The sequence below is a fragment of the Siphateles boraxobius genome, unplaced genomic scaffold (genome assembly GCF_051911475.1).
Source record: "Siphateles boraxobius isolate OS27281-9 unplaced genomic scaffold, OSU_SipBor_1 2, whole genome shotgun sequence".
Lineage (NCBI taxonomy): Eukaryota > Metazoa > Chordata > Actinopteri > Cypriniformes > Leuciscidae > Siphateles > Siphateles boraxobius.
The window spans coordinates 6545520-6567983 of NW_027508810.1; positions in this window are offsets into that span (position 1 = coordinate 6545520).

The following is a 22464-nucleotide window of genomic DNA, read 5'->3' on the forward strand; positions in this document are numbered from 1 at the left end:
GTGCTATTACTTACTAATTCGTTAATTAGAATTTCTTGTTAGTTAATAGTAGTTACTAGATTGTTAATATTGTGTTACTCATTTGTTCCTGTGTAGTTATTCATTAACGAAGGAACCGTATTTTAAAGTGTTACCTACGAATCTAATGTTGTATTTGTAGCGAGATACCAGCGGTCACGTGTAAAAAGAACGATGGACTCAGACCCGAAAGACTCGATGAACTAATCACCACACAATAAACAGAAAATCCTTTTCTGCACATTAATGTCAAACTTTTGAACACAATTGCTTGTATTTTGTGTATATCCAGTAGGTTCTGATATTCCAAAGAAATTTAACATAAAACAAAGACAAGTAACGTTACAATTATGATTAATAAACTAAATTGTGTTTAATCTGGTTGCCTTTGTTTCATTCTCTTTTGTTTGAATATCTGAAATAATTTAAGTCAAGTCACCAATATTTATATAGTGCTTTATAAAATACAGAAATACAGATTTTTTAAAAAAAGTGTTAGGCGCCATTCACATATAGCGCCTAAAAACGCATAGAAAACGCTAGGCGCGCAGCGTTCTCGTTTTTCCTAAGAGCTAGGGCGGTTGCGCTGCGGAGGCGTCTGTCGTTGCTAAGCACCCATCAGCTGCGCTCTCCATTACAGCAAGGACATTTCAGCAATGGATTTCCACCACCGAAAAACCCTTGCTGTAACTCTGTTACAAGATTTATTTACGGAGAAAACGTCTCGGGTTATGACTATAACCCTTGTTCCCTGAGAAGGGAACGAGACACTGCGTCGAGAATCGACACTTTGGGGACGCTCCCTTAGCGTGCGCCTCTGAAGTAAGAATGAAACTAATCCAATCCTGATTCGTGTTGCGTCATGACGTAACATGTGACGGCACATAAAAGTGACGCTGGCACACACACACATTAGCCTAGCGATAAAGCAAGACGCTCTCAGGCCTCGAGGGGCGTGGCAGGACGACGCAGTGTCTCGTTCCCTTCTCAGGGAACAAGGGTTATAGTCATAACCCGAGACGTTCCCTTTCGAGGGAACTCAACACTGCGTCGAGAATCGACACTTTGGGGAACGAATGCCCACTAGGCCACGCACTGAAAACAGGCCTGCCCTAGAGTGAAACTGATCTCAGGCACTAGCTAGGACGAGAGCACATGTGCACCATGCGTACTAGGGAGGCGCAGACTAAAAACCTGATAAAAGTGTGTGGGGTAGCCCAACCGGCTGCCTCACAGATCTCCTGGAGGGGGCACTCCCGAGAGGAGGGCCCTAGAGGACGCCATGCGTCTAATAGAATGAGCCCTTGCGGCCAAAGGTGAAGGCAAATTGCGCACCTTGCAGGCCTACTTATGGTTTGTATAGCCGGGAGCCCCTAATAGGTGATCCAAAACACACTACAGTAGGTCCGACCTCCTCCAAGAGGAGGACCTCTCAAGGTAAACACTCGGAACTCTGACTGGCAGAGCAAGGAACCTCTCCTTTTTTGCCGACACATGATGTGGAGGATGAAATACTTGCAGGACCATGGACCTAGCCATGAAAAATTGCACTTAAGGCACATAGCTGGGTCTCGGATGCAGGATGGCCTTAACTTCCCCGGGGGGACACCCCAAGCAAGCTGGCGATAATGCCAGGGCTTGGAGATCTCCCAGTCTCTTTAAAGAAATAGCTAAGAGAAAGGCCATCTTGAACGTGAGGTCCTAGGCGAAGCCGACTGGAGGTATTCGAAGGGAGCCAGGGATAGCCCTTCGAGAACCACCGCCAGGACCCAGGAAGGAACCCTGGACCTGACTGTCGGTCTCATCCTCCAATACCATGGAGAAATAGTATGACCTGTTGGTGCCTCCCCAAAGGCCCAACATTTAGTGGTGCATGGAACGCTGCAATGGCAGCCACGTACACCCTACGTGTGGATGGGGAGAGATTTGCAGAAAAACGATCTTGAAGAAATTCCAGAACTGAAGCCATTGGGCAGTTAACTGGGCCTAACTCAAGTTCTCTACACCAAGTGGAAAAATATTCCACTTGAGGCCATAAAATCTCCTAGTAGACGGAGCCCTAGAGATAAGTATGGTTTCGACCACCCCAGATGATAGACCAGCATCTAGGTACTGAGCCCCCTCAGAAACCAGACCCACAATTTCCACAGCTCTGGAAGAGGATGGAATATAGTGCCCTCCTCAGAGGAATCTGCCATGGCGGAGCTATCAGGAGTGAAATTAAGTCTGAAAACCATACTCGGGCTGGCCAAAACAGGGCTATCAGAAGAAGACTGATGCCCTCCTGACGGACCCTTTCCAGGACTCAAAAAAAAAAGCGTACAGGCGAAGCCTCGATGAGTGAGGGAGAGCCAAAGTGGACAGTAGGACGGACGTCCCTCGAGACGCAAACAGATCCACTTCCACTGGTCCAAACCTCTGCCATATCAACTCCACCACCTCTGGATGGAGTCTCCATTTCCCGGGCCTCAGCCCCTGCCTCGACAGGATGTCTGCTCCCTGATTCAGAACCCCAGGGACATATATTGCTCTTATAGATAATATTTTCCCTTGGGACCATAAAATGATCTGATGCGCCAATCTCGATAGAGGGCGCGATCTGAGTGTCCTTTGTCGGTTTAGATAAGCTACCACTGAGACGTGGTAACCTTTGATATCTGTGAGGAAGCTCCTCAGAGCCCTGAACACAGCCAACATCTCTAGGCAATTTATATGCCAAGAATGATGATGGTCCTGCCACAGACCCCTGGCAAAGCGGCCGTCCGAGACCGCGCCCCAGTCAGCGAGGGAAGCGTCTGTTGAAACAGTTTCCCGGTGACATGACGCCCCTAACACTAGCCCTTGGGACAAGAACCAAGGTTTCTTCCATATTAATAGGGAACGAAGGCATCTGCGCGTAACCTTTACTATACAGAACCCTTGGCTTTGAGCCACCACTGAAGGGGCCTCATGTAAAGCAGGCCCAAAGGACTTATGTTGGATGTCGCTGTTATGAGGCCCAGCAGTCTTTGAAATTGCTTTACAGTGATGGCCTGGCCTAGCTTTATCCCGGACACCATGGCCAGGATGTATTCGATACGAGCGGGAGACATACGTGCCCGCATCGTAACCGAATTCTAAACCACGCCCAGAAGAGTAGTCTTCTGAGCTGGGTCCAACACAATTTTCTTAGTGTTGAGCCTCAACCCCTGGTTCTGAATGTGGCCAAGGACGACATCTCGATGCCGAACTGGCATTTCTCGAGACTGGGCCAATATGAGCCAGTCGTCGATATAATTCAGTATACGGATGCCCTGAAGCCTCAGTGGAGCCAGAGCTGCATCCATACACTTTGTGAACGTGCGGGGAGAGAGTGCTAGGCCGAACGGAAGAACCCGATATTGGTATGCTTCGCCCCGAAAGCAATCTCAGGAACCTCCTGTGACATGGAAGGATGGAGACATGAAATAAGCGTCTTTTAGATCCATCGTGACAAACCAGTCCTCGGATCTGATTTGGTCCACGATAATGGGAATAGTAAGCATTTTGAACCTGAATCTCCTCAAAGAACGGTTCAAAAGCCCTAGATCTAAAATTGGTCTCAGTCCGCCATCCTTCTTTGGAACTATAAAGTACCGGCTGTAAAACCCGGACTCCCTGTCTGGTAGGGGAACACATTCTATGGCCCCTTAATTCCAGTAGAGTCTGTACCTCTTGTTCCATAACCCGAGCCTGTTCTGGAACCACTGCAGTCGGTACCACCCCAGCAAACTAGGGAGGTCGGTGACCGAACTGCAATCTGTACCCATATTTATTTATTTATTTCGCTTCCTGAAACCTGTCAACGCCTGCAGTGACAGCGTTGGAAAACAGGCCAGAAGGAGATAGAGGAGCGGCCAACAGGAAATATTTGCCTCACTTAGATCTTTAAGAAGATCGGCCTGGTACGCCTGCAAAATCATCATAGAGTGCAGGCACGCACCAGCCTGACCGTTTCTTTTCTAAATATTTTATCAAAGGAACCAGGCTCTCGAGCCTGGCTTCGGGTATTAATCGGGATTCGTTCTCGACCCACTGAAGTGGGTTTCCGGCAGGGCTGGACCGAAAATGATTCTCGATTGGCGAACGCGAATGCTGCCTGGCCGCAAAAATGTGGGGCGGACAGTGCAGCCTGCGTTCACTGGAAACCGATGTGTCCCGAAACGTTTTTAACGGCGGAAGAGCAACATCGATTTCCTGCACCATATAAGCCCAGCCAACCACTGCAGAGGTGTCCCTGCACGGTTTCTTGGACAGCGCCGGGGCTTAAAGCGAAGAAGTCTTGCAATAACCTGCCTCTCTCGCACCCACCACATTCGAATAAACATATCATGAATGTGGTGAGATATGTAAAGAGTGGGGTTTTTCCCAGGATCTACATATATATTTTTTATAAAGATCTGGGAAAAACAGTAAGCGGCTCTGAGGCTCTGAGGTTGTGAACGGTGTGAACGGTGTGAACGGTGCTGCAGGAATCTCTCGTCTAGTTCATTTTGACGGGGACCATCCTGCTTATTTAGTGGCCAGCTGATATTATATATATATATATATATATATATATATATATATATATATATATATATATATTTATTTAGCTAGTTAGTCTGGCCACAGCACGCATCACAACCTCCACGAGCTCTACATAAGCAGAAACATAAGCCGGCGAGTGTGACTCATGTTGCTCGTTCCCGATGCTGAGCACATCTACTTCCTTATAAACAGATAGCTCGAGCACTGGGCACTCGTCACGGGCAGAAGAAGCCGCATCGCGGGCTTCTGCGTCGTGAACGAGTGTCATAGAATCTGCGGATGATGAGAGAAAAGGTGCCTCAGCAGTCTCGTTCTCATCCGCGAGATCCTTCTGCGATCTCCACGATCTAAGCCGCCGCGCTGCCTCAACGGACGCGGGACCCGAATCGCGGGGATCGCGAGCCTGGCCATCATCAGGAAATAATATAGCCAAGGGGGAGTGCAGCACTCTAATAGGAAGTGCTTCACAGTGTGCACAGGCAGCCCTCTCGAGAGCTGACAGTGCGTGCTGCGCCCCTAAACAATACACACACACACAGCTGATGCGTGTCTCCACCCGTGGCATATATATAATCTTGGGCAGGGGTGCACACACTTAGTGTATTGTTCACTCGCCATAATATAGAGCTTATCACAGACAAAAAACATCAAATAAGACAGACAGTTTCACAGAGAGTGTTTGCTGAAGAGCGAAAAGCTAATGTGTGTGTGTGTGCCGGCGTCACTTTTATGTGCCGTCACATGTTACGTCATGACGCAACACCAATCAGGATTGGATTAGTTTCATTCTTACTTCAGAGGCGCACACTAAGGGAGCGTCCCCAAAGTGTCGATTCTCGACGCAGTGTTGAGTTCCCTCGAAAGGGAACTAAAAAAACGCTGCAGTGTTTGGGTGCACCCGATACTACAAAAATGCAAAAACCATGGGGAATTTCACCAGCTGATTCAGGAGCTCCGCCTGGACAATGGGAGGTTCAAAGCCTATTTCAGAGTGGAAAAGGACCAGTTTGATTATATTTTAAGAAAAGATGGCCCAAGCATCATTAAACAGAGCTTCTGCCATGAAACTATCTCTCCTGCGCAACGGCCCTGCATTTGTCTGAGGTTAGACTATAACTGAAGTGGTCCTAAAACGCCAGAAATAGCAAACACATACACATTTATATATAGAATATAGAACAATTCTGTATTAACAATGATGGATTTAACAAGGAATCAATTGTGAGCAAAAAAAAAATATTTTTTACTAGTAACTAGTGGAGCAGTTTACAGTGCTGAAAATGTAATTAACTGATATAAATTACTTATATTTTAGAGTAACTTACTAAACACTGCTTGTACTTCTTCCACCACTGTGATGTCATGCTTTGACATAGGTATTAGGCCTACAAGTATTCAAAATGACTTTATATATGAATAACATAATTGTGGTCTTTTATACATACTTTACACACACAATATACATAAATGTATTTTTTTTTACAGATATCTTGCAACTGGGGATTCGTTTAAGACCGTCGCCTTCAGTTATCGTGTGGGTCACTCTACAGTTTTAGGCATCATAAAAGATGTGTGTGAACCCATATGGGACAACCTTGTGGAAGAATACATGCCACAACCTAACAGGGAATGCTGGCGAGAAATCGCAGCAGATTTCCAGCAGATGTGGAATTTCCCTAAATGTGTTAGGGCAGTAGATGGCAAGCACATAGTGATCCAGGCCCCTGCCTCCAGCGGTTCCCTTTACTTTAACTACAAAGGCTCCTTCTCAATTATTCTCCTTGCTGTTGTTGATGCTCGGTATCGCTTCCAGGTGGTGGATGTTGGGGCTAATGGCCGAAGTAGTGATGGTGGTACGTTGGCTGTTTCAGCATTTGGAAGAGCTCTCTGTCAGGGCAGCCTTGGCATACCAGAGGACAAACCTCTTCCTGGTGGGCCTACATCTGGGGCCTATGCCACATGTGTTCGTTGCGGATTAAGCCTTTCCCCTCAGACGCCACATGATGCGTCCACATCCTGGCCAGAACATTGGGAGAGAGAAAAGGCTGTACAATTACAGGCTTTCCCGGGCCAGGCGAATGGTGGAGTGCTCATTTGGAATACTAGCGGCACAATGGCGGCTGTACAGAAGAGTGCTAGGAGTGACCCCAGAAATGGCAGAGAAAGCTGTTAAGGCTACCTCCACAACCTTCTGAGGGTAGATCAGGCAGAGGATCATCCACAAGCACCGTCATCAGAACCTGACTCCACTGCAAAGGCAATGGGAGATCTCTACAGGATGAGCAGCAACAACTCCTCTCGCAAAGCTATAACCATCAGAGAGAAATTTACCCAGTATTTCTCATCTACCGAGGGTGCAGTCCCATGGCAGGAGAACATTATTTGATGTTACATTATATGAATAACCAAAGAATAATCTAATCTGTAATATACTACTTAATAAACTAATTACATTTTAATACAACTTGCCTCATTGCCTTATTTTCGAATTATAATTTTTGATCAGTTCAATTGTTTTAGAAACATTCACATTTAATTAAAAAATGAACAAAAAAAGTAAATAAAAATATCAATAACACAATAATGATTAGACTAAGGATATGAGTTAGACAATCACCTCAGTTTCCACTGACTAACCCCCCCCAACCACCACACCTCAGTCAAACTCAGCTTCATAAAGAACTTGCTCGATTTTCGAATATGCACTTCGGCTTTCTTCTGCAGAGGATGTCTCTTAAATGTTCCAACGCGACTCATGAAATAGAGTTCATCATAGTCTTGAGGTTTACTCAGGTTACTTAGAATGCTATTCTGGAATTCAGAGAGGTCTGGCTCTGCACTTCTCCTCCTTTTTCCCATTGAGGGACATCTAGAGACCTGGGTGACAGGTGTAGTCAAGTCAAGTCAAGTCATCCTCATTTATATAGCGCTTTTAACAATGTAGATGGTTTCAAAGCAGCTTTACAGAGATAAACATATAATTTAAGGTAATATAGATTGGTTTGGTTTTATAGTGGCTTTTGAAAAATGTTTTTTTCCAGCTAAAGTTAGTTTTCATTGATTCACTTCCGTCTAAATGATCATTTGTTATTAAATTAGGGGCCGCTAAGACGACACCGTTCTCTCTAAACAGACTTTAAACTTGAACCTGTGATAGACGCTGATGGCGTTCACATGCGCATTAAGAATTGATTCTATAGTTATGTGCGTTTGAATATATGTGCGCAGGTTTGTAATTCCTTACAAACCATGCCTAAACAAACTACTTGTCTATAAATTTTGATGCAGAATTTTTATTTTATCTTATCACTTTGGGTAGGTACGCGAACCGAAAAATTCCACAACGCTTTATCTGTAGAGTGGTATAGGGATCCTCCATAGGGAGAGGCTAGTTGGCACTTCAGCACTGCATTGTCATCGGGTCCAGGCGAAAGTCCTTCGTCAGATCTGGAAACGGCCTGGATCCAGCAGGCTGCGGGAAAACCTCGGGATAAACAAAGACACTAAAATTAGCGTAGATGCCATTCTTCTTATGATGTAACGAGTACATCAGGATATGAGGGAAGTGTTCCCAGTTCCGGCTGACCTAATCTAAGCAGCCTAATATTGAATTATAGAAGGCTATAGAGTGTTATGTGAATGCTAGGTCAAAGAGATGTGTTTTTAGTCTAGCTTTGAACTGACAGAGTGTGTCTGCTTCCCAGACAATGTTAGGAAGATTGTTCCAAAGTTTTGGTGCTAAATAGGAAAAGGATCTACCGCCAGCAGTCGATTTATATATTCTAGGTATTATCAACTGGCCGGAGTTTTGAGATCGCAATAGACGTGAAGGACTATAATGCGTTAAGAGCTCGATCAAGTACTGGGGAGCTAAACCATTTAGTGCTTTGTAAGTAATCAGCAATATTTTAAAATTTATACGATGTTTAATAGGGAGCCAATGCAGTGTTGACAGAACCGGGCTAATATGGTCGTACATCCGGGTTCTGGTAAGAACTCTAGCGGCTGCGTTTTTAACTAGCTGTAGTTTGTTTATTAAGCGTGCAGGGCAACCGCCCAGTAGAGCATTACAATAATCTAGCCTTGATGTCATGAACGCATGAACTAGTTGTTCCGCGTTTGTCAATGAGAGCATATGACGTAATTTAGATATATTTTTAAGACGGAAAAATGCGGTTTTACAGGCACTAGACACGTGACTTTCAAATGAAAGATTGGTATCAAAGAGCACACCCAGGTTCCTAACTGACGACGAAGACTTAATAGAGCAGCCATCAAGTGTTAGACGGTATTCTAGGTTATTACATGTGGAAGTTTTTTGTCCAATAATTAGAATCTCTGTTTTTTCAGAATTTAGTAGTAGGAAATTACTAGTCATCCAATTTTTGATATCAACTATGCATTCCGATAATTTTGTGAATTGGTGAGTTTCGTTAGGTTTGGAAGAAATATAGAGCTGAGTATCATCAGCATAACAGTGAAAGCTAATTCCATGTTTCCTAATGATATCTCCTAAAGATAGCATGTACAGAGTGCAAAATGCCGCCGCAAGATTCCTCACAAATAGTCGGAAAAGTGACCACATCACCCCAATTCTGAGGTCTCTTCACTGGCTGCCTATTAATCTCAGAATCGAGTTTAAAATCCTGTTATTTGTGTACAAAGCCCTATGCAACCAAGCGCCTAGCTATCTAACTGAACTGCTACAACCTTACACGCCGTCAAGAAGTCTGAGATCAGGTGAAAAAAATCTGTTACAAGTCCCTCAATGCAGACTTAAACATAGAGGGGATTGAGCTTTTTCTGTGGTTGGGCCTCGGCTATGGAACAATTTGCCCTTGGACGTTCGGATAGCCCCTACTGTGAATTCCTTTAAGTCAATTTTAAAAACGCACTTGTTCTCTTTGGCCTATAAATAAGGTGCATGTACATGTATATATATGTGCATATGTGTACATATATGTGTGTATATGTATGTGTGTGTGTGTGTATGTGTATATATATGCACATATGTATGTGTGTGTACGTGTGCGTATGGGTAGATATATATATATATACTTATATATTCCTTTCTGTCTATTTTTATATTTCTCTCCTTTGAGTATGATACTAGTATTAAACCTGTTACTGTCTTTTCTGTTTTTATTTTCTATTACTGATAATCTCTGAGACTGCTTGGACGTCTACAGTTTTAAGCTGTTCTTAACCTTTTGTATTGTTCTATTATGTGCTACTACTCAGGGTGATGGTGTCTTCTAATTTTGTAGTTCTGTGAAGCACTTTGGTCAGTCAGTGACTGCTATAAAATGTGCTATATAAATACAATGAACTTGAACTTGAACTTGAGAGTGAACAGCAGCGGTCCTAGTACTGAGCCTTGTGGTACGCCATACTGAACTTGTGATCGATAAGACATCTCTTCATTTACTGCTACAAACTGATAGCGGTCAGATAAATATGATTTAAATATATATGTGTAGGACATACAGACTGGATGTTTGTTGGCGGACTGCTGCTGCTGGTCGATACCAGGGGCTCTGGCTCTACAGGAAGTAGGGGCAAGGTAATGAGGCCCTCACTTTGACTGTCCTAGGAGAATAAAAGAAAGGGTTACACTTTATTTTAAGATGTCATTGTTACAGTGTAATTATATATTTAAGTGCAATGTAATATTAATTAACTACATGTACTTACTATAGGGTTAGGGAAGGATTAGCATACCTCTAGCTACCTCATTACATTTAGGGCCTAGCTGATCTGAGACCTGTGGGATGTTGGATGACGTTGGCCTCTCCTTCAGAAAGCTGAGAGCATTTGTGAACTTCCATTTCCTCTGACTTCCTCACTCAGAGTCATTTCTCTTCTCCCTTTCTGCTTTCCTCTCCTTTATATACGTATCTGTCACCACTAGGGCCGAGGACAACCACCACTCCCGAGGAGCTACACCAACGAGGCCAGACAACGACGTTATATAAAAGCTTGATTCTTTTTATTAACCCTCTGGGGTCTAAGGTGTTTTTGGGGTCCTTGAGAGGTTTTGACATGCCCTGACATTTGTGCTTTTTTCAGTTTCTTATAAATATATTAATTGCCAAGGTGTAATTGCACTCTATTTAGCACAAACAGGGCTACCATAATATGTGAGCAAGATGTATGTACATGTTTGTATTTTTGAGAGAATATTGTTTATGCATGGATATTGAAAAAACTAAAACTTAAAGTGTCTGAAATAAGGCCACAAAACACATACTAAATATGTGTCCACAAGACTTTTGACTAATGGGTGTTGTTGCCTAGAGTTTTTGCTTCAAAATGATCTGAAAATCATCCTGCCTAATCATTTACACAAAACAAAACATTGATTTAAATTTTATAAGACACTTTTTGTTTGGAAAGGCATACAACAAAATCTTACCTATTTAATGTGACAGTAGTCTTTTTTTACAGTCAAAACTTTATAATCTTTCCAAAACCAATCACGAAATCTCGTCTAAACATTCATATTTAGTCTGTAACATATCGTGTTTATGATATTATATTAGCATGTTAATTTGCAGTTTGTTGCTTATATAGACATTTTATTTCAACATATTTCAGTCTATTTTTACTCATCTTAGTAGGCTATAGCAATATAGTTTGGATGTGTCCATGTAAAAATAACATGTTTACTAATGTAGATGCGAGAGTGAATGAACGGCACAGACACACGATGTATAACTGAAGTAAACAATATGCGCACGCCTATGTCGTTCATTCATCATTTAGCCTACACACAGACACGCAATTCATATTTAAACAGTCTTTTTGCGGTTTACAGACACTATTCAATATCGCGATTAGAACAAAGCACTTAAGAATAAATGACTTACTACATCAGCTTGATCCGTTGCTCCTCGACATGAAACTGCCAGCACTTCTGGTACATTTTCCAGGGTTATTAGATAGTGTATCCCTACGCTGTGAGGAATAATACTGTGTACACAGCGGTAGTAAGATACTTCCTAAACATGATCTGTTTTATAATCCAGCTGGTGGGCGTTGGCATGTTTGAATGGCTTGCCTTAGATCATTTGCGTTTGAATACCGCGCGCTCTCCTTGGGCGTGGCACATTAACACGTAATCAGGTATAATGAGCTGGAAAGAAAAATACTGACATCTCTCTCTTTTCATACAGATTACATAAACTGAGAATATTTGTTTTTTTATATAAATTAATTCATTTAAAAGAAGAGAGTTCAAGCTTCATTATGGAAAAAACACTCGTGGCTGTATGACAAGTATTCGCGGAATTACAATTAATTTTCGGACGCGTTTCAGAATGGACTTCACTGACAGAGAGAAGGCAAAACTAGCATCATGTTTATTTTTCTTTATTTGACTAAAAGCACAATACTCTGTTTATATTGTGAGTATACACAAAAAAATAGAAACTTAACAGGATTGACTGATGTCTAACACTAACACGTAAGATCAAAATCAGCAGAGTATTTTGAGTCTCTTTTGCACTGATAAGAAAAAAAGCGAGACTATCGCGCCGGCGCGATAACTTCCAGCAGCTTTCAGGTAAGTAGCGGCAGACAGGGGACTTTCTCTTTTCACAGGACAGCAATGGCAGAATGCAGCGGCGGATGACAGGATCTCTCTGTTCACAGAACAGCAATGGTGAGTACAGAATCCAGCAGTTAGTAACTGAGTCTTTTCTTCCCACAGGACAGTAATGGCAGCATGCAGCGGCGAATGACAGGATCTCTCTCTTCACAGACCAGCAATGGTGAGTACAGAATCCAGCATTTAATAACTGAGTTTTCTCTTACCACAGGACAGCAATGGCAGCCTGCAGCTGTGGATGACAGGATCTCTCTGTTCACAGAACAGCAATGGTGAGTACGGAATCCAGCCGTTAATAACTGAGTCTTCTCTTACCACAGGACAGTAATGGCAGACTGCAGCGTCGGAGGACAGGATCTCTCTGTTCACAGAACAGCAATGGTGAGTACGGGATCCAACAGTTAATAACTGAGTCTTCTATACCCACAGAACAAGGGGTGGTGAAAAAAATCGATTATTGATTAATCACGAATATGTTATGGACGAGTATGAATCGATTATTAAATCTTCAAAAATCGATTTTTTATTTATTTAAAAAAAAAATTGCATTATTTTATTTTGTAAAAAATTTTATACCGGAAGTTGAACGTCACGAACGCGCCCAGTTCCAGTTAGCAAGCGCGTGTAACGCACTGTCTATGGTGTTACCAGCCAGAGCGAGTTAGAGCAGGTGTGTAAAAGCCTGTTTGAGCCTATTTACAATCGTATTTGATTGCAGAGCGCCGTAGCGCAAGCACTACCTCTCGCTCGTTCCTCTCTGTCTCGCGCGCGCTCTCTTACCCTCATATGAGGCGCCGTTTAGGGCTTATATCAAACTTGATTCACGCACACATATATGAAACACTTGCATACACATATATTAAGTAGTCAAACATACATGTATACTGCTGAATGCTCAAACAAATACATATGAAATGCACAACGACACACCTATAGTCGCTCAAGCACATACACGCAAACTCTACACACACGAGATGCGCGCACATACAAACTCTCCACGCACATAGACTACTCTATGAGACACGCGTGGCACACACAAACTCTCCACGCACATATGAGACATGCGCGCACACACTCATATGAGACGCGCGCGCGCACATAAACTCTCCACGCACATACTGACGCGAGCACACACACACACACAAACTCGCGCACAAACTCAATGAGACGGAACACACACAAACTCTCCGTGCACATACTCATGAGACGCGAGCGCACACACACACACACACACACACACACACACACACACACACACACACACACACACACACACACACACACACACACACACACACAAACTAGCGCACATACTCACCTGAGAGGCATGCTCACACAGTACATGATATGATTCTCAGTGTGAACAGAAATCACACATTGGTAAGTGCATTTTTTGTTAACAGAGACAGAGTCCATTGCTTTTATTGTTTTTGGTTGTTTTGTTCATTTAAATAGTCTTTAGAAATAAAAGTTTATTGATCTTTGAAAGGTGTACCTTCATTATTGTGCCATTATCATTATTTTAGAAGAAAATGGTCTCAGAACGACTTTATCAATATTATCGTTTATCGCAATAATTTCTTGGACAATTTATCGCCCAGCAAGATTTGTTATCATGACAGGCCTATAGGTGTTACTGAAGTTACAGTAAGTTGTTCAAAAATGTTCATTTTGTCTTCTTAATGATTAAATGCTGGACAATTTTCTTCTAGAAAAGTGTTCAGGTGGAGAGAAAACCTTTTCTTTACCTTGATATGTTTCGACTGCAACCTACAGTCTTCCTCCACCTGAACAACACCTTGTCTTTATAGAAGAAAATAGATCAGAACCAACATACTGTAGAAATTGGACAATTTCCTAAAGGAAATAAGCCTTTCATTTATTTGTTGTTTAGTTCAACTTGATGCGTCACAACACAATGTGATGTATTCATTTCTGTGTTCTACAGAACATAAGCTACATACAAATAATTTTTAAGTTATAACTACACGACACAGAAAGTGCTTTGAGTTGTTGTTACTCAATAAAAGAGTTAAGTAATTCAGCAGCTGACTTTTTTTAATACTGCAATCACTTTGTAGTGTATTTTCGTTTACTGTTGTGTAATGGAAAATCAATAATCGCTAATCGAGAATCGTTAATAATCGAAAATTGGCTGTAATCGAATCGGGACTTCAATAATCGTAATCGAATCGAATCGGGAAATCAGACAGACTAACCACCCCTACACAGAACAGTAATGGTAGCATGCAGCGGTGGATGACAGGATCTCTCTGTCCACAGAACAGCAATGGTGAGTGCGGAATCCAGCAGTTAATAACTGAATCTTCTCTTACCACAGGACAGCAATAGCAGATTGCAGCAGCGGATGACAGGATCTCTCTGTTCACAGAACAGCAATGGTGAGTACAGAATCCAGCAGTTAATAACTGAGTCTTCTCTTCCCACAAGACAGTAATGGCAGCATGCAGATCTTCACAACGACACACAGAGCTGAACTTCTCTTTCCTTTACCACAGCGGCGTGAACTGGGACACCTGTACAAAGCTTTACCCCCAACAGTTCAAATTATTTCCTGACACACCGTTGGGCTAGACGATCCCCGACAAATATTTCAGAGTGCTGGTAGCATTTAATTTTCCCATACTCGTGCATGCATCAAACCACTGTTAACCTTCCCACGTGCTCACTTCAATCTTCAGACACTGCAATGACACACCACTTCACAGTGAAAAAGTATACCTTCACTCTACCTCGTCGGGGCCGGCCAATCCACCGTTGTGATCTTCAAAAGGGGTTTTGACGTTTTGACGAATGATCCGAAGATTGGGGCTCACTCATTTCTCTCACGATAACAACCTGTATATCCAACAATGCCTTCACTCGTTCCGTTCTCGATCTTAATCATACCCCGCGCCTCAACCGCACTTTATCCTTCCCGTCTCTGCTTCTGTTGCTGCCCCACCGCTTTCGCCTCTCTTGTGCCTCACACTTTGATCGCGACCGCTCTGCCTTCCCGCTTTTGCCTCTCTTGCTCTCGTGCCTCTCACTTTGATCGCGACCGCTCTGCCCCCCTAGCCTCTTCAAGCCGCCGCTTTTAAATCCCCCGTTGGAGACGCGCGCTCCAATGGCCGCTTGTCAACATGGTCGGCCATGACAGGCCACCGGAACCGGCCTGGTGTCGCACCGGAAGTCTCCCCCAGGGCAACTCGTTCCGCTCCCAAAGTTCCTTATATGTCACCCGGTGACATATCCCTCAAATATTTCCACTTCTTTCTGCTTTCATCCTCTGAATAAACATAATGATTAATGCTCAGAGGATAGATACATGTAACATTACATGTTTGCAAACAATTGCCATTGACTGACAGAGCATTATAATCTACCATTTTATATATAATACTTATAGGAAATACTATTGATGAGAAAAAAAGTGCATTTTGCATGACACTGAAAAATGTTATATTAGCAAAGAAAAAGTAACGGCTAGCATGTCTGACATACCAGTTAGTAAACATTAATGTAAAACAGTATCATGCTTACCAGTTATTCCAAGCTCCAAGCCTATGCGTCTCCATGCATTATTCCTCTTATTTGAGTCAAAATAGTGAGGGCTTGACAAGGCATAAAGTTCAGGAATTTTGAATCAGTGAATTCAGGATTCAGTGCATCACTGAACTGCAGTTATTATATCTATAGGCTACTTCATTATACTGCAAAGCTACAGTTGTACTGCAGTTTTACTTCACTATTCTGAAGTTGTACTTTTTGTTACTGCAGTTATGTTATCTATACTTTGTTATACTGCAAATCTACAGTTGTACTTCATTGTACTTTGAACTGCAGTTTTACTGCAGTTGTACTTCATTGTACTTCTGCAGTTATTTTTTTGTAGCACAACACTCTAGTAATTCGCTAGCCTGTTAGCGTGCCATCAGTGCGCTCTTTATTTATTTATTTTGCTCGCGCCTTTTACAAATCCATCAAACAACTGTGGTGAGTATCAGTCAGTCAAACAAACACAGTGAGTCATGTCATCTTCTTGATGACATGAAAACATTTAATTGATGTTAAACAAATAAAAAATAGATATAATACAAATAAGCAAATGATAAAGCTCGGGTTGCTGAATATTCAATCCCTTACTTCAAAAGCACTTATTGTTAATGATATGATTACAGACTATAACCTAGATGTGCTGTGTTTGACGGAAACCTGGCTAAAACCAAACAATTACATTACTTTAAATTAGTCCACCCCCCAAGTTTACAGTTATAAACATGAACCTTGTATGGAAGGCAAAGGGGGAGGTGTTGCTGTAATTTATAGAAATATTTTCAGAATTACTAAGAAGTCTAGTTTTAAATATAATTATTTTGAAGTGTTAGTGCTTAATGTAACAATATCTAGTGTAAATGATAAATCACATTTGAGATTGGTGCTGGCTACTGTATACAGGCCACCAGGGTACCATACAAACTTTATCAAATAATTTGCTGATTTTCTGTCAGAGTTAGTAGGTGCTGCAGATAAAGTCCTAATTGTTGGTGATTTTAAAATACATGTAGACAATTAAAAAGATGCATTGGGGTTGGCATTTAAAGACATTCTTAACTTTATTGGAGTTAGACAACACGTGTCAGGACCTACTCATTGTCGTAATCATACTCGAGATCTAATATTATCACAAGGAATCAATGTTGATGCCGCTGAAATTCTGCAGCAGAGCGATGACATCTCAGATCATTATCTAGTCTCGTTTAAAGAGGGACAGTTTACTCGCTTAGTTGGGGACATTTCATTTTATATTTAACAATATTATTACAACATTATTTTCCTGTTATCTCTGTAAAGCTGCTTTGAAACAATCTGTATTGTAAAAAGCGCTATATAAATAAAGGTGACTTGACGACACTTTTGAGCCATATGACATTTTTTCTCGCCTTTTTTCTTTTAGAGGGCAAAGTCACAGCATTCAGTAGTGTTGTACATTTATAATATGATTTGTTAGGTTTTATGCATAGTCTCAATGTTTTATAATGACCAGATGTTGGAAAAGACTATTTTTCATGAATAACTGGAGGACGAGATTCTGTAGTTGTTATGTGAAATCACAAATTGTGATACTATCAGGCCTGAATGACAGTATTTTTTAGCACCGTCAGTTCTTCTCACTTTACGTCCTTATAAAACAGCTCTCTGCACAGAAATCACCCAGCAACATGGAGAACTGTGAAGACAAAACAAGCACGTTAAAGTGCGAGCCCTGCAAAAATGCTAATAAGGGTACATCACTGAAAATTTATTGTGTTTTTAATGGCTGAAAAATATATTCAAAATAAAATATGAATCAGGAGGTTTGCCTTACAACCAAGACAGATGTTTGTCTGTCCAAAATATATATTCACTGCAGAAAATAATTTTAGATGAAATGAAAAGTGCTGAAGAAAGTACTGAAGATTAACTTTATTGTATTTTTTTCAGGTTTACTTTCTGTTACGAAGTTCAAACAACTTAAAACCTACAGGATAACAAGTAGAAGCATCTTCATGCAGATTTGGATTTTTTTTGTGTGTAACAAGTTTCTGTCAAGTACAATTGATGAGTTTTATTATAATGTTGATTCAATTCAGTCTTATTCACCCTTTTCCCATCATGCAGTAGTGCATGAATAATTAATATGGCTAAATTATTTGACGGTCTTCCAATTTTAGTTACACTTTTGTTTTTGATTTTACAGTCAAATACAGTCATCTTCAGTTTTGATTTTATTCAAATACATATTTCTCTGATTTCAGTATGGGTTTGTCCTTTTTATAAATTTTAAAAATTATAAATTTGTTGATTGCTACCCTTGTGTTTCATGTACCATGTCGTGTGTGTGTGTGTGTGTGTGTTGAAGGTTTTTTTTTTTTAGTGTTATGTCAGTAGTTTAATATGAAGGTAAAATGATGACATAAAGAATTGCATGCACTGGGTAAGATTTGTGAAAGAGTACATAAGATTGCAAGCGTAAAATAAATTTGCATGCGCAAGAGAAGATTTGTAAAGGTGTAAATCGCCCTTCAAGTGTAAGAAAAAAATATTTGCAGCATTTAACTGTTATTCGTAAGTGTAATTCATGTATTTTGCATCTTGCCTTTCACCATACATACCTAGCTCTACTTTGCACATTCAAGAGCGCCTGATAAATACTGTTCACAATGGCCATGCTTAAATTATGCTTGTGGCGAACAGGACGGCCGAGGGACGTGAGAGAACGGCACGAGGCCGGTGGTGCGATTGCTAATGAGCAACACCTGTGAAGCACACCGGTCTCGCATCTCTCACGGAGGAACGGAAGCATAAAGGAGGAGCGACGACGTTGATGATCGAGAGAGGAACAGGCCTGTATTTAAGTTGATTTTTGTTTTTTGTATTTGTGTTTTATTTTAGCCAGCAGTCGTCCGCGAGGGGCTGCTGGCCGTTATGTTTATTTTAGGTAAGCCAGCAGTCGTCCGCGAGGGGCTGCTGGCGGTATTTTAGTTTGGTTTGTTTTATTTTAATAAAGTTTATTTGAATGTTCGCCGGTTCCCGCCTCCTTCTTCCCTGAACATTGCTACACTGGTGCCGAAACCCGGGAAGAGGGAGGAACGCGCTGTCAGAGAGTCCTCGCCGCTGTGGGGAATCCGCGGTGCCATTGAGCATGGTTCACGAGTCACCGCCGCTCGACGTGTGCCGGAGCCTGCTGCCATCCGCCAGAAGGGGAGGAGCAGGGAGCGGGGGAGGAGCGGCCATGGACGCTCGAGGCGGTGCGCTGGAGTGAGTTTCCGGTAGGACGGTCGAGCTTGCTGCCGGCCGCCTGGGTATTGGAGGGGCGGCTGCCATCCGGGAGGGAGAGGAGTAGTCGCCGCCGCTCGCCGTGGGCCGGAGCCTGCTGCTGTCCACCAATGGAGGGGAGGAGCAGGGAGCGGGGGTCTCCTACCGTCTGCCCAAGGCACCCGAGGAGCCGTCGCCGTCCACCGGGCGGCGGAGGAGCGTCGAGCCGTCCGCCGAGGGCTACCCAGCATCACCGCCAGGCACCGCGGAGAAGATCGCCCAGCTGGTGGAGGACCAGATGGCAGCGCGTTGTGGGAACCGGACCAATTTTTTTTTTCCTCTCTCCCCTCTCTCGATCTGTCGCTCCTCATGCTTCCGTCTCCGTTTCCCTCGGCTGGTCGGTCCATACCCCCCAGGGATCGCCGCCGCTTGGGGATGGGGGGAGTAGGCACAGGCTCGTGGGTACAGGCGAATGTGGCGAACAGGACGGCCGAGGGACGTGAGAGAACGGCGCGAGGCCGGTGGTGCGATTGCTAATGAGCAACACCTGTGAAGCACACCGGTCTCACATCTCTCACGGAGGAGCGGAAGCATAAAGGAGGAGCGACGAGGTTGATGATCGAGAGAGGAACAGGCCTGTATTTTAGTTGAGTTTTGTTTTTTGTATTTGTGTTTTATTTTAGCCAGCATTCGTCCGCGAGGGGCTGCTGGCGGTATTTTAGTTTGGTTTGTTTTATTTTAATAAAGTTTATTTGAATGTTCGCCGGTTCCCGCCTCCTTCTTCCCTGAACATTGCTACAATGCTAAAGTGAAAGCAATATATTTGTGTAAACACAATTTCTTAAATGTGGGAACAAGCTTCTATCATAGAAGTGCAAAGTATGGAGAGGATGTGCACTGTAAAATAGGGCTGCAGCTAACAGTTTACTTTTCTGGGTACTTTATATGAAGCTTTAAATTCATAATTTAAAACTGCTTTGTGTGTGTGTGTATGTGTATGTGTATGTGTATGTGTGTGTGTGTGTGTGTGTGCGCGCGTGTGCGTGTGTGTCTGTGTGTGTGTGTGAAACTGTTTTTCTTTTTCTTATCTGCATTTCACTTATTCCAGAAAATGGATTGAATGCATGCTGTGGTTTATTTAAGGTGTTTCCAGGATTCCTTAAAGGTATAGTACAGCAAAAAATGAAAATTCTGTCATTAATTATTCACCCTCATGTTGTTCCAAACCCGTAAGACCATCGTTTATCTTCGGAACACAAATTAAGATATTTTTGATTAACTCCAAGCCTTCTGTTCCTCCGTTGGGAGCCTTCGCAACTAATACATTCAAGCCCCAGAAAGGTAGAAACGGCACCATTAAAGTAATCCATGTGACTCCAGTGGTTTAACCTCAATTTTATGAAGCGATGCAAGTGCTTTGTTTTACGCAAAAAAACCCAACATAATTTACCTCTATATTTACAAAATAATATTATCTGCACATTCACGGAACAACTTCCAGGAGTCAACACAAAATGCATGCGTTGTAGTGCTCCCCCTACTGGATTGCAGGTCAGTATTTTCCTAAATAAAGTGGTAAATTGTGTTTTTTTGCAAAAACAAACAAAGCACCTGCATCTCTTCATAAAATTGGTTAAACCACTGGAGTTACATGGATTACCTCAATGATGTCTTTCCTATCGTTTTGGGCCTTGAATGTGTTAGTTGCATTGCTTCCAATGGAGGGACAGAAAGCCCTCAGAATTTCATTAAAAATAAGTGGGAGAGGGAGTGCGCTGTGATTGGCTGGTCTGAGAACCTGGCAGATCTATAACCAATTCAAATTGAATTTTAATCTAAAATCTTGTTCCATATTGTTAATATATTTTGACATCCATACAGAATTGTCTATCCCATGCACAAATCTTAAGCATTACATTTAATGACTTTGGACAACTTGTGACTGGCAAAAATATAATTTCTAATTATCATCTTCGTTAATACAGACAAGAGAGAGTGTGAAACCATTAGCTGTTTGCCAGGTAAATAGTGAAGTCATAGTGAATGCCATTCATAAACATACAATGATTATATGGTATGTACTGTATATCAAAATTTTTCTTTTAAAACCTTTTTTTTTTGTATGTTCCCACAAGTCAGATTAGTGACGACTAATATTTGCCATCAATTCAAGTGTACTTGTTTTGCAGAGACGAGTTATTTCCATTTAGGGCAGAAAAAATGCTGCTCGAACAACCTAAATCTGGGTGTATCTGTTTTACCTCTGTTTTAATTTAATGTTACTCGTCATAGCCAATCCAAAGCTATTATAAGAGAAGTAAAGTTGGATAACTTATATCTGTAATAGCCGCCATAGATCTGCCTGAAGCAAACATTACTTTAAATTCAAGTGTATACAAATTCAAGGGGGCTATATAAAAGTATCTTTGATTGTGTAAGGGTGAATCTGACCGTCTAAGATATTAGCTAATTACCTCTGTTTGGTGACCGAATGTGGCGAGATTGCGAGTGTGAGACCCGCGGAAGACGCAAGGACCTCTGAGTGACATAGCTTCCTAATCTGAGCGGGTAAAACATAATTAAAGAGTTTAAAAAGAATAATCAAACATTCGCTCACTTTTAATGATGCCCAGATATCATTAAAACCTTTTTCATTAATGGAGTCAGATGAAATAACGAGTTTATACATATGAGAAAATGTATTCCATTTAATCTTGTTGTCTTGCGTAAAAGGAAAGACAGTAACTATTGGAAGACCGCCACAGTCGGGCTTACACATGGCTACTCGATAGTGCAACTGACCAATAGCAGTTGAGTATTCCAGCAAGCCGTGTGTTAATGTGGTGTGTATTCTTCTCATTTTAGGTCCTGCGTTCATTTGGGCTGAAGGTCAAGACAGAACCAAACCAAAGCCGGACTGTAACCTACTGGCCTACATGACAGACTTCATACTGACAACTGCTGCATCACATGATTTTGAACAAAAACTTTTTCACCTAGAATTTAAAGCGAGTCAGACAAACAAGTCATATCTTGTGAGTGGATATCATTTAAAACATTCTTAAAAGAACTGCTTATTTCTTCTGAATTTATAGTATTAATTGTCCTTGTTAAGTAATGTTATTCTAATCCTGTTAATGTATGTACAGTATACATTGCAAACATGCTTGTATTGGGCACGTGTTTACAGGTTTTAGACATTTTAGAGGAGGTAGATGTTGTGTATTTAAAGTCATGTTTATTTGTACAATATGTTATTTTTGTATATAAATCAGAATTACAGTGGAACAAATTGCTATTTTTTTATTTGTAAATTAACCACTATTTTTTTTAACCATTGCACAGCACCATTTTATCACCAATAATTTTGTATAACTTTGTAGTTTATTGTTTTATGTTACATGTGAGAACAAATGCAAGTTTATATTTTCTTTCAGATTATGTAATTTCTGTAATAAAGTCTGTATCATAGACTGATACCTTCTTTCGGT